Genomic DNA, 15,366 nt, shown 5'->3' with positions numbered 1-15,366 from the left:
CCACAGTTCTTCCGATGTTGATGACTTAGAGTTAAAGTGTTTTGTGGTTGATAAAAATGTATCTCTAGTCACTGGGACCCATTCAGTGTTGCACATATATGTATGTATATATATATATATATATATATATATATATATATATATATATACAGTATATATATATATATATATATATATATATATATATATATATATATATATATATAATATCTCAATCTAAGCCATTTTTGCATGTTACCAAGTTATGTAAAACATCATATTTCGAAACCCAATTGGAGGACTACTTCTTTCTCTATGGAAAACGAAACGTTTATTTTCAGCTGCAAGATGTGCCTACCCAAGTCTGTTCTAACCAAGGGGCACATCTCGAGTCTGAGCAATCTCAAACAGCACATGAAAAGAACCCACACAGCCAAGTTAGTACAGTTTGGGGAGTGGGTGAAGCCAGGTTCTTTTGGCAGGAAACCTAGCCTTAGGCTTCCTTAGATTGGGGTAGCTACACTTTGTCAAACTCATTTTTACCGTCATCTCCCACGAAAGCACGACAGCAAACCATTGGGGAGTCTTTTGCCATCACGGCTACTACCAGGGTCGTGACGGATTAACGAAGCTAACTTTTTTGTTAGCGGATTAACGATTTGTATACTCCACTTACATCATCACCATTCCCACACATTGTGAGCGGTGTCACAATCATCACCCCGACATCCCGTCGCCAGATACGTCCGCCCTAACAAGCTGAGCTTAGCACTTATCGCAGGAAAGCTGACCTAACATTTTTAGCAGCCGAGCGCCCACAAACAAGACGCACACGGACACACGAACATACACATAATGGATGCCATTAGTCACAACTCACATTAACACACGGAAACACAATACACATAAGACCTTTCCCCCTGGACATATTACGTAAGATAAATATAATAGATAACAGTTTATAAACCCAGAATAATACTGTTGTTACATACTTATGGTATCATGTATAACAATTGAAATTGATAAGTAACCAAAGCACCTCAAGAAATTGCTATGTCACCACTTCCGGTCAACAAAATGACCGCGGGGATCTGGAGAGAGGAGTAGTCGGTGTTAGACGTGCTTGGTGTTACTAGTGTACAGACATATTGTATAATCCTGTGTTAAGAAATAAACGAGAGAAAACCAGAGTGCGGTTTATAACCCCAAGCGGGTATACAAGTGACTAACTTAGTGATTGGAGACTACCGGGAGCAGGACACTCAGACCGCTGAAAAGAACCAATCAACCGAGTGGTTCTACAAGCGGTTACACTGGTGGCAGCCCACTGCATCCCATTTCCTCTAGAAGAGACTGGTACCTAGAAACCACCCTATTTTATTCAACCTGAAGCGAGCCAGCCACGCCCATCGTTCAGAAGCACGAAACCTCGGTCACAGAGCTGACATCGCCTGCCCCTGACTTCCAATCTACCGCACACTACACTGTACACTGTAACGAGCATCGTCGTCACCGTCTCCAAACTACCTAACCACGTCTACAAGGTAAATAATTTTCTATCCACCCCTCACAACACTTGATAATATTAATAATCCTCATCTATCCCCTAAAACCCCCCTGATACTCGCTTTTCTTTTCCATTCCATGCGAGCATCATTCACCTAAAACTTCAAGTACCAACCCACAACAAACCCCATGTACAGAAAATATCACCAATAATAAAAAAAAAAAAAAAAAAAAACACATCGACAACCCAAACTGAACTTCAATCAAAATTCCTACGTCTGGCACCTCGCAATCTACGGACATCAACAGCCCCACCTTGCGATAGCCGCACGTACGTCCATATACCCATTCATACCTTTTTTTTAAGGTATTAAACGAAGCAAATATCATTATATTAATTTTTTTTGTAACATCACTAAGATAACCACTCACTTATCTTTGCAAATAATTAAGTTAAGAGATTAGTCACTACGTAACATAGTACTATAATAACTACTTAGTGATAATTTTTTTTCCTCCTTACTAAGTACATATTCACTAATATTTAAGTATTATTTTATATATTATTAATTGTTACCAATCCATAATTATAATACCATTTCCTTTTACATAACCTTACTTTGTATTTTCCCAATTCATTATTTACATTTAATACCTTTTCAACTTTTACAATAATTTATATAGTTATATTGATATATATACCCTTTTTGTTATATTTCCACCACCTTATTATTACAAACCCATATTATATATCCCATTGTATACCCATTTACATTTAATATCTTTTCAACTTTTACAATTACTTATATAGTTATATTATTATATGTACCTTTTTTTATAATCTTATCCAATTACTAATACAAACCCATATTATATATCCCATTGTATACCCATTTACATTTAATATCTTTTCAACTTTTACAATAACTTATATAGTTATATTATTATATGTACCTTTTTTTTATAATCTTATCCAATTACTACTACAAACCCATATTATATATCCCATTGTATACCCATTGACGCCTTATACCCCCCCCCTATTCTCTAACTACACTACATTATATCTTAGGTAATGCATGCATCTCTAGTTAGACACTAACATGGCTACAGGAACGAGAGCCAGAGTCAGAAATTTAATTGACTCGTTTATTTCTTCCTCTAAAGAAGAAAAACCCTCCCATGACACTGACCATGCCACAACTAAGGCAGATTCTAGATTAATTCTCGAGGATAACATTGACAACCCACCCTTACAACATGACCATTCACAGGAAGACCCTTTTAACCTAACCCAACTACACCACCTCCCCCACCCCCTCCCCCACCCCACACCAAAAGCTCAAGTTACCCCTCAACTAGATCCTCAACAACAACCACCCCACATCTCACCTCACCCCCAAGTTGCCCCTCATGTAGACCCCCAGCAACAATCCCTAAATCCCACAACCCATGCATACGAGAACTTAGCCTTCCCTTCTCCCAACTTCCCGTCAAGTCCAACAGCCTTCACCCAACATCCCTACCCAGCACCTAACCTTGCCCCAACCCCATTGCAACATCCTCACCCACAACTCCAACCTACAGTAATCAATAATTACCAAACCATTACCCCTCTAACCGAAATCCCCACCTTCTCTCAAGCTAGCGGACTCTCCATCACTGACTTCCTGACGGCATGTGACCTTTTCTTTTCTAAAAATCCAAACTACTCTGACTTAGATAAGATAAATCTATGCCGCCAGAAAATAGAAGCATCAGATGAGCACCGATCTACCGCTCGGATGCTAGACAGTCTGATAGCCACAGGGATCGCATATAGCGATTATAAGCAGCATCTGTTAAATGTCTTTCAGAGCAAACAAGCAAACAACATTAACTTTCTCCTCACATTTCTAAATAATACTAGAACTCAAAAACAGACTAACATCAAAGACAATGTGGCCAACGCAATCAAGGAAATTAGGGAAAATCTAGAAAATAACAGCCCTTGGACCTGTACAACCATTACAGGAAAAAAGGCAGTGACATTAGAAAACCTATACACATTCCTGGAGATAGGCCTTTATCTTTCCCAACTCCCACCAAAGTGTCAAAGAGAAGCCACAAAAAGGGATTTAAACACTAGAAACCCATTAGCTTACACATACATATTAGCCATAACCAACGCTTGCAACATCTCCCTCTCTGACCAGCACCATTTTGCTACACTAAATAGCCTTCAGTCACACCAGCCCCCTAGCTCCAATACAGCGCAACCATCTAACTGGTGTTCCTACCATCTTTCAACAAGTCACAACACCAGAGACTGCATACAGAAACAACAAATGCAAGCACACCACACTACCCCTTGCTCAGTTCATGGAACTACTTCCCACGCGGATTCTCAATGTAGAACGCAGCAATACCAACACCCGCAGACACAACACCACACTACCCCTTGCTCAGTTCATGGAACTACTTCCCACGCGGATTCTCAATGTAGAGCGCAGCAATACCAACACCCGCAGGCACAACACCGCGCTACCCCCTGCTCAGTTCATGGTACTACCTCCCACACAGATTCCCAATGTAGAGCTCAACAACAAATCAAACAACCCACGCCCCCCCCAGACCCCCCAACATATCAAAACCAACACGGCCAGGCAAATACTGCAACCTACACAAAACCACAACTCACTCCAACGAGGAATGTTCTCAACAAAAATCACAACCACAACCTCATCAGAGAACAAACAAACAAGTTACCGCACCTCGACAAACACCTTCCTCCCACACAACACATACAACTCAACACCGACTGGGGGAACGTGCACCAGCCTCACGCACCAGACCACCATAGGAACGTCCGACACACCACACAACTATATCACCCTAAAAGTGACATTAGATCAAATTACTGTTGACATGATGGTTGATACAGGAACAAACCTGAACCTCATCCCCAGAGCTCTCTATGAAGCACTAAATGACCCACCCCAAATTCAGTATTCAAATACGGAAGGCCTACTGATAGAAGGATCAACCATATCACTTCATGATATGATTGATATAAATATAGAAGTAAACAATTCCCAGGTAGGCTTCACATCCTTCCACTTAGCTGATGAATGGAGTCTCGACCAACAAGGTATAATAGGTTTAAAGTCCCTACGAGACTGGAAGTCCATCATCAACTTAGATACCAACAAAATCTCCTTCCGAGATGAAAGTAATGAGTCAACACTTCCTGAAACACCCAACCCAGACACACAACCTCTTTCATATCTATCTAGCTTAAATAAACCCTCTGCAACTAAGAGCTACTCATTCCGTCCACCACCTTATGTCACCTCAAAAGCACTGATGTCTAACACAGTCATCATACCCCCTAGATATTCAATAACAGTTCCACTATACATACCCGGAGCAATAGAACATCAGGATGTCATAATTGACCCAGATACGTCAAGAATAAATAACATAACCCTAGAATCTTCATGGGATGTAGTGTCAGAAAATAAACACACCCTAGCTATGTTAACGAATCTCTCAGACCAACACCGCAAAATTAAAGAGAACACATACATTTGTTCAGTCCATCTCCATAATTCCCCAATCCAGGAACCACTCCCTCAACACATCAACACTGTAAGACAAACACAAACCCTCACCCCTATCCACCCCAACCAAATCACAACATCAGCCAACGGAGAGATGCGTGACAAGCTACAATACCTCCTACAAAGGAATAGATCGGCTATCGCCTTAGAAGGCGAACCCTTAGGCAAATGTGATATAATCAAACATCACATCCAAATTCCCCCCAACACCCCCCCCTCATACACCCCCGCTTACCGCATACCCCACAGTAGGAAAACACAAGTCAACAACAGTGTGCACGAGATGTTACACCAAGGTGTAATTTCTCACTCAGACAGTCCGTGGAACAGTCCCCTCTTCCTAGTCCCTAAGAAAGACGGAACCTTACGCCCTGTTGTTGACTTTAGGAAAATCAATAACCTAACTCAATCTGACCCACACCCACTACCCGCCATGCAAGATGTCTTACAATCATTAGGGAACGGGAACTCTGTTTTTTCCACAGTTGACCTTAAGTCAGCCTTCTGGCAGGTGGAACTGACAGAGGAATCAAAACCCGTAACTGCATTCTCCACTGATAAGGGACATTTCCACTTCGAGCGTATGCCCTTTGGCCTTAAGAATGCCCCCCTCGACCCAACAGAGATTAATGACTCGCATTTTCAGCGACATGATAGGAATCTCATTATTCGTCTACTTAGACGACCTCATCATCTATAGTCCCACACAAACTGACCACCTTCATACACTAGAGATTGTCCTAAAAAGACTCAAAAACACCGGACTGAAAATCCAACTAGGAAAGTGCAAATTCCTACAGACGGAACTCACCTTCCTAGGCCATAAGGTAGACGCCACAGGCATCCATACCACCCCAGATAAAATAAATGCCATAGTCAACTTCCCAACCCCCAGAAACGCAGATGAAACTAGAAGTTTCGTAGGACTAGCATCATACTATAGACATTTCATACACAAATTTGCAGAAATTGCATCCCCTCTCACCAAATTCACAAGAAAAGGCGAGCCTTTCAAATGGTCTGAAGAGGAACAGACAAGTTTCGACACCCTTAAACATGCTCTTACCACAGCCCCTGTCCTTGCCTTTCCTGACATGAAGAAAGAATTCCTTCTTTACACCGACGCCTCCTCTAAAGGAATAGGCGCAGTCTTACAGCAGAAAGATGAAAACGGGAAAGAGCACCCCATAGCCTACGCAAGTAGAGTACTGAATAAGCCTGAAAGTAACTATTCAACTACCCACAAAGAAGGACTTGCATTGATATGGGGCTTGAAACATTTTAAATATCTTATACTAGGGTATAAGATCACAATCTTTACAGACCATCAACCCCTAGTCTACCTCTTTAACTCTAAAGACCTACATGGCAGAATAGCTAGGTGGAAAACAACCTTATTGATATATGATCCCAAGATCACATACCTAGCTGGAAAAGCTAACATAGTAGCTGACTCACTAAGCAGACAAACTCACGTGTCAACCCTAGCAAAAACAACCTGTATCCCTATGCAAGACCTTAGAGAGGAAACAGACAAAGACCAGACATGGTCTAAAGTAAAACAATATCTACTCTCAAGAGCACCCTTACAGTCCCGACCACCTGTCCCTATAGAGGAACTCAAACTGGTCGACGGAATTATAAGGAGAACCACTAACAGCAGGGAAGTGACTATCATTCCCAGAGCCCTAGTTCCCAAGGTCCTACACATATTGCACGACAGTGCAATGGGAGGCCACTCGGGCAGGGATAAGACACTGAATACTGCTAGGCATTCTTTCTTCTGGATCAATATGAAAAAAGACATAACCACGCACATACATAATTGTGTGACTTGCAACCAATTCAGAGGACCTGACCCAAAACAACTCAATATCAAAGACATTCCACTCCCTGCTGAACCATGGGAAACACTTGGCATTGACCTACTTAAAATGCCAACGAGCCATCAAGGTTCCAATTATGTACTCACGGCAGTCGACTATCTGTCAAAGTACACAATCCTAGTTCCACTACAGGACAAAACAGCAGAGACTGTGGCCAAAGCATTGGTTAACAACATATTCTGTAGATACAACATCCCCAGGCGAATGCTGTCTGATAACGGCTGTGAATTCAAGAACGAAGTAATGCGCGAAATAGCACATTTATATAACATAAATCAAACCTTCGCCACTGCCTACCATCCACAAGGGAATGGACTTGTGGAACGAACAAATAGAAAAGTGCTTGAAATCCTCAGACCTTTGGCCAACGATCTTTCGGATAGTTGGGAAGATTGGCTACCCCAGGTACAAGCTAGTATCAATAGCACAGTCAACTCCGCAACAAAGATGTCCCCCCATGAGATCATATTTGGCCAAAGAATGCGACTACCCTACCAAATCTTTAACCAACCCCCACCCCCCTTATACAACCTAGATAACCTTACCCAATGCCTAAAAAGAGGCATGCAAAGTATATACAAACAGGTCAGAGAAAACCTCAAAGCAGCTCAAGAAAAAACCAAAACCAAACAGCACAAGCGATCATCTCCACTCAACATAACACTTGGAGACACAGTCATGGTCAGAGACTCTAATAGATCTAACAAACTCAAACCCAAGTTCTTAGGCCCCTTCACAGTCACAACCTCACTCCCCAACAATGTTTTCCTGTTAACGGACCCTTCCGATCACACAACCGTAACCATACACGGAGAAAAGTTGAGAAAAGTTAAACTTAACCTCGACCCAACCCCACCTCCCAACTACAACTCACCTACCGCACTAACACATAACTCACCCAAGCGCAAGTCCCATCACATGACACTACGTCGACGCAACTAAACATGCACTCTAGCTCTCGCCCCTGAAGATGCAGGACGTCATGCATCCCTCCGTGGAGGTTAAAATGGCCAATTTACAATAAGAACTCCCTTCCAAATATCTATCAAACCCTCTCTACTTTACAGATTAACAAAGTTAACTTTTTGGTTAACTGTGACCATCTCTGTATGTATGTATGTATGTATGTATACACACACACACACACACAAAATTTGTGAGAAAATCATCAAGAATAGATGGGTAAAACACCTGGAAGATAACAACATATTAAACCCAAGACAATTCGGGTTCAGACAAGGTAGATCATGCACCACAAACTTGATATGCTTCTACTCAAGACTAATAGACATAGTGCAAGAAAGAAACGGATGGGCTGATTGTGCATTCCTAGACTTGCAAAAAGCAGTTGACAAAGTACCACACAGAAAACTACTAAAAAAACTGGAACACATAGGAGGAATACAAGGGAACCTACTAAAATGGATGGAGGACTTCCTGACTGGAAGAAAGATGAGAGTAGTACTCAGAGAAAAATATTCAGATTGGAAAGAGGTGATCAGTGGAGTACCGCAAGGATCTGTACTGGCTCCAATAATGTTTGCTATCTATATGAATGATATGGACGAGGGCGTGAACTGTTACATGAGCTTCTTTGCTGATGACGCCAAACTGTTAAGGAAAGTAGAAACTGATAAGGACTGTGAAGCACTGCAAGAAGATCTGAATAGGGTATGGAACTGGAGTCAGAAATGGGAAGTGGATTTTAATACTAAGAAGTGTAGCATAATGGAGTTTGGAAAAAGCAAAAACAGAATATCAAGAAATTATACAATTGGAACCAAGGAAGTAAAGAAAGTAGGATCCGAAAAAGACTTGGGAGTTATTATCACAAACGACTTGTCCTATGATACACAGATTAACAAAATTGTCGGGGAGACTTACAACTTGCTAAGATCAATAAAAGTGGCTTTTGCTTACCTGGACGAAGACATGATAAAAAAAAAATTGGTTACATTGATAAGGCCTAGACGAGAGTATGCGGCGACATTGTGGTCCCCCAGTACAAAAAAGAACATAAAGAAAATAGAAAGAATCCAAAGAGCAGCTACAAAAATGGCACCTGCACTTGCAAACCTATCATACGAGGAGAGATTGGCTAAACTGGAGCTACCGACACTGGAGGAAAGAAGAGAGAGAGGAGACCTACTGACCATCTACAGAATCATGAAAGGCACAGAGATACTTGATAGAGAAGAATTACTAAACTGGGACAAGAGAAACACAAGAGGACATGGAAGGAAATTAAGAAAACATAGCTATAGAAGAGAACTGAAGAAAAACAGTTTTCCACATAGAGTTTTAGACACTTGGAACAAACTGGATAATGAAATAGTAAGCGCAAAAACCATTCACGAGTTTAAAAGCAAACTAGACAATGAGAGATACAATGGCGGGACAACACGAGCATAGCTCCCCTTCCCGCAAAATACAACTAGGTAAATACAACTAGGTAAATACAACTAGGTAAATACACACACACACACACACACACACACACATACACACACACACACTTCAGCGAATGGACGGCTTGGATGACGTTCTGAAGAAAACTGAAGTCTGTGGATCCCAACGCAAAGAGAAGTGCCTAGTGTTTTTGCAGGGTGGGGGGGAAATTGCTCGTGGAGTAGTGGGAACGTAGGGAAAGAGGAAAAGGGGAGGGATTACTGAGGGAAATGGAAGGAAATGAGGAGGGAGTAGACTTTGCCCAGCCAGACAAGCGAAAGGTAAACAAAAGACTGAGTGAGGATGACATGTCTAATAAAAATGTAAAGATTAGAAGTATAGAGAGGAGCAATACAGAAGAAAGTGACGAGAATATGTTCCAGGGATTTAAAGAGGGTGGGGGGGACACAACCCCCCCCCCCCGACTGATAAGACTAGAGGAGAGAGTTGATAAGGTGATCGAGGACTTGGAACGTAAGTTAGGTAATGTAGACTCCATTTTCCAGAGAATTGAAAGGTTGGAACAACTAGAGAAGGCTAACAGAAACTTAACTGAAGAAATAGAGGACCTAAAAAGACAGTTAGGAAATGTAAAGGAGGAGAATGAGAAATTGAAGAAGAATAGTAATGAAAACAGAGAGAAAATAGCTACAGAAGCTAAAAATTGGAGAATAACTCAAGAAGGGAATAAGGTTTCATTCACTGACATAGTCAAACAGCAATTGAAAGAACATAATGAAGACTCAGTTATTAAAGTGATGAGACAGAAGGAGAATATAGTAAGAGAATTAGCTGACAAAAAGAAATGTATAATTATATTAGGAATGGAAGAGAAACATAACCCAGATAGAACCGCAAGAATCAAGGAGGAAAATGAAAGAGTAAGCAGTTTATTAAAATTAGTCCAGGAAGATGAACCAGAAATTATAAAGGAAATTGAGGAAAAATTCAGACTCGGAAAATATAGTACAGATAAGACCAGACCAATTAAGATTAAATTCAGGTCACAAACAACGGCAGAGAAAATTCTATCCAAGACAGGGAAACTAGCAACAAATGATCAATATAAAAAGGTATGGATAAAAAGAGAAATGAATAAGGAGGAAAGAGAGGCAGAAAAGCAGAAAAGAATTGAAGCTAAGGCAAAAAACGAGGAAAGAACGGAGTCAGAGAAAGAGAGATTCTATTGGAGAGTAGTGAACATGAAAATAAAGCAGTTCGACATACTAAAGAAAAACATAAGGGAAACAGAGAACACAATGGAAGTGGCAGAAAACTAAGAGTGTCTTACACAAATATAGATGGATTGATAACAGGATTGAATGAACTGAATGATTATTTGAAAGAAAAAGAACCGGACATAATGGGAATTGTAGAAACAAAATTAAAAGGCCCACTACCACCCAACAGTGTAGGACATGATACATACAATTATTGGATTAGAAACAGAGAGAAAAAACAAGGGGGTGGAGTTATGTTCCTGACTAAGAAGGATATAAACGTGAAAGGTGTCATATATGGAAAGAATACAGTAGAGATGATTATGATAGAAGTGGAAGACCGAGATAAGAAGAGCAGAAAATTTGTGATCAATTATGTGCCTCCGAAAACAGCCTCATGGGAGGAGAGTGAACATAAAAGTATGTTAGAGGACACAAAGATAGCATTAACTAAAATAATGGAAGACGGAGGAAGAATAGTTATGATGGGCGACTTTAATTGCAAAGAAATCTGCTGGGAAGAAATGACAGTAAAGAGTGGTGATGACTCATGGGGAAATGCTCTACTTGAGATGATTACTGACCATTCAATGACACAATGGATACAAGAGAACACTAGGTATAGAAATGAAGAAGAACCATCGAGGCTAGACTTAATAATTACATCTGAACCTAGAATAGTGGACAAGATTGAATATAAAACACCAATAGGTAAAAGTGACCACATATTGATTGAACTGGAACTTAATGAAGAAAAATATATGAAAAGAAATGAACAATATAGAAAAGGAAGAATGATGTATGAAAAAACAAACTTTGATCAAATAAGAGAATTCTTCCAACAAGAAAACTGGGAAGAAATATACAAAGAAGAAACATCAGTGGAAGAGAAATGGAATATTTTGACAAAAATTTACAAAAAAGGAGTGGAAAAGTATGTCCCAAGACAAAAACAAGAAAAAGAATATGTAAAATGCTGGTACAACAAAAGTTGTAGGGAGTTAAAAGACAAAAGAGACAAAGCCTGGACCAGATGGAAAAAAGACACAAGACCTGAAAAATGGAAAATATATACTGGTTATAGAAATGAATATGTACAAAAGTGCAGAGAGGAAAAAAGAAAATATGAAAAAGATGTTATAGAAAAGTGTAAAGATCAACCAAAACTATTCTACAGATTTGTAAACAATAAACTGAAAAACAAACAAGACTTGGAGAAATTAAGACAAGGAGGAGTTGAATACACTGAGGAAATGGAAATGGCAGAAATTATGAACAAACATTTTAAATCAGTGTTTACAAGGGAAAATATACAACCTGAAGAGATTGAGTGGAAGGAAAAAGTCCCCCCTATGGAAGAAATAGAAGTAACAAAGAATGAAATATTGACACACTTGGGTAATTTTGATGTCAGAAAATCGCATGGGCCAGATGAAATAGCAAACTGGATTCTGAAAGAATGCAGGAATGAACTGGCAGACAAAATACATAGCATAATAAGCAGTTCCTTAAAAGAAGGAAAAGTTCCAGAAGATTGGAAAAAAGCAAATATAGTACCTATATATAAAGGAGGAAATAAAGAAGAACCTACCAACTATAGACCAGTCTCTCTAACAAGTACAATAGCAAAAATATGTGAAAGAATTATCAAGAGTAGATGGGTAAAATACTTGGAAAAAAACAACGTACTAAATCCAAGGCAATTTGGATTCAGACAAGGACGATCATGCGTCACCAATTTAATATGTTTCTATTCAAGGCTAATAGATATAATACAAGAAAGAGATGGATGGGCTGATTGTGCATTTCTAGACCTAAAAAAAGCTTTTGACAAAGTACCACATAAGAAGTTGCTTAAGAAATTAGAATATGAAGGAGGAATACAAGGTAAATTGCTAAATTGGATGGAAGACTTTTTGCAAGAAAGAAAAATGAGAGTAGTGATAAGAGATCAGCACTCAAAATGGAATGAAGTAATAAGCGGTGTCCCGCAGGGAACAGTTCTGGCCCCAATAATGTTTGCTATATATATTAATGATATGGATGAAGGAATTGAAAGCTATATGAGCTTCTTTGCAGATGATGCAAAATTACTGAAAAGAGTGAAAACTGAAGAAGATTGTGAATCACTACAGAGAGATCTAAATAAAGTACAAGAATGGAGTAGGAAGTGGGAGATGGAGTTCAATACAAAAAAGTGTAGTATAATGGAATTTGGAAAAAGCAAAAACAGAATAACAGGATCATATAATTTGGGAGAAGAAGGAATAAAAAGAGTAGAAAATGAGAAGGACCTGGGAGTCATTGTTATGAATAATATGTCACCTGAGAAACATATAAATAAGATTTTTGGAGAAACTTATAATTTAATAAGAACAATCAAAGTGGCATTTACATACCTGGATGAAGAAATGGTGAGGAAAATCCTAATCACCCTGATAAGACCAAGATTGGAATATGCAGCAACGATATGGTCACCAAGTACAAAAAAATGTATAAAAAAACTTGAAAGAATACAAAGAGCAATCACAAAACTGGCACCAACACTCTCAAAACTATCATATGAAGAGAGACTACAAAAACTTAAACTACAGACACTAGAGCAAAGAAGAGAGAGAGGAGATTTGATAGCTATTTACAGAATCATGAAAGGCATAGAAATTACTGATAGAGAGAATCTGATAAAATGGGATGACAGAAATACAAGAGGACACGGAAAGAAAATAAAAAAAGACAGCTATAGAAGAGATTTGAAAAAGAACAGCTTTCCTCACAGAGTAATAGACAGTTGGAACAAGTTAGATGAGAAAGTGGTGTGTGCAAAAACAATACATGAATTTAAAAATAGTTTAGGTAAAATGAGATATGAAGACGGGACCCCACGAGCATAGCTCCCCTTCCCGTAAAATACAACTAGGTAAATACAACTAGGTAAATACACACACACACGTACGTCGGATTCACGGCGAAGATTGGAGCTGTGGAAAAGAAGTGCAATTTTCGTGGGTCTCAACGACGAGTGAGTACCTTTGTTGTATTAGTAGGGAAGGGGAAAGCTCGTGGTGTAGTGGGAATGTGAAGAAAAAAGAGAAAGAGAGGGAGTACTGAGGAAAATGGAAGGAAATGAGGAAGGGGACGAACGAGCCCTGGATATTAGGAGGGGTGTAAACAAACGGGGGGGGGGGGGCAGAACACTTAGACGAGGAAGAACAAGGAAGCAGAGGTGTAAAAAGCAGAAATATAGATAATTGCAGTTCAATGGAAAGAGAAGATAACTGCTTTTATGGATTTAATGAGGGGAAGGTGACAACCTCCCCCGACTAGTAAATCTAAAGGAGAGGGAAAAAAAAAAAAAAAAAAAAAAAAAAAAAAAAACAAAAAAAAAAAACATGGGAGGTTAGGTTTAACCAATTAACACTAGTTACACAAAGATTTGATAAACTGGAAGAACTAAAAAAGGAGAATCAAAACCTAACTAAAGAAATAGAAGAATTAAAAAGACAGTTAAAAGAAGTAAAAGATGAGAATGAGGAATTAAATGATAATAGTAATAATAATAATAATAATAATAATAATAATAATAATAATAATAATAATAATAATAATAATAATAATAATAATAATAATAATAATGATAATAATGATAATAATAATAATAATAATAATAATAATAATAATAATAAAGAGAATAAAAAGTCCATAGCATAAAAAGCACAGGGTTGGAGAAAAGTCCAAGAGAACAATAAAGTTGTATTTAGAGATATAGTGACACAACAAATGAAGGAACAAACTAAAGCCACAGTTATTAAAGTGATGAGAGAAAAGCGGACAAAAAGAGACTTAGCGGACAAAAAGAAAAGTATAATTATATTAGGGATGGAAGAGAAGCATAATCCAAATAGGACCACAAGAGTAAAAGAGGACAAGGAAAAGGTAAACAAGATATTAGAGGTAGTTCAAGAGGATGCACAAGAAACAGTGAAAGAAATTGAAGAAATATATAGACCAGGGAAATATAATACAGATAAGACCAGACCAATTAAGATCAAATTCAGGTCACAAACGACAGCAGAGAACATCTTAGCAAAAACAGGGAAACTAGCAGACAGTGATCAATATAAACGGGTATGGATAAAAAGAGAAACGAATAAAGAGGAAGGAGAGGATGAGAAACAAAAAGACTAGATGCTAAAGAAAAAAAAAACGAGAAAAGAACAGAGTCAGAAAAAGAGAAATTGGAGAGTAGTGGATATGAAAATGAGGAAATGGTTCATAGCAGAGAAAAATGGAGAGGAAACAGAAAACACGATGGAAGTAGCAGAAAATTAAAAATGTCTTACACAAACATAGATGGGTTAATAACAGGCTTGAACGAACTGAATGAGTACCTGAAGGAAAAAGAACCGGATATAATGGGACTTGTAGAGACAAAATTGAAAGGTCCACTACCACCCAACAGTGTAGGACATGGTGCATATAATCATCGGATTAGAAACAGAGAGGTAAAGCAAAGGGGTGGAGTTATGTTCCTGACTAAGAAGGATATAAATGTGAGGAATGTCATATATGGAAAGAATAGAGTAGAGATGATTATGATGGAAGTGAAGGACAGGGATGGGAAGAGCAGGAAGTTTGTAGTAAATTATGTGCTTCCTAAAACGGCCTCGTGGGAAGAGAGAGAATACAAAAATATGTTAGTCACAAAGATAACACTAAATAAGATAA

This window comes from Oratosquilla oratoria, chromosome 2, assembly GCF_046742065.1.
Source record: "Oratosquilla oratoria isolate Oo_2021 chromosome 2, ASM4674206v1, whole genome shotgun sequence".
Taxonomy (NCBI): domain Eukaryota; kingdom Metazoa; phylum Arthropoda; class Malacostraca; order Stomatopoda; family Squillidae; genus Oratosquilla; species Oratosquilla oratoria.
Note: the sequence above shows the minus strand (reverse complement) of the source record.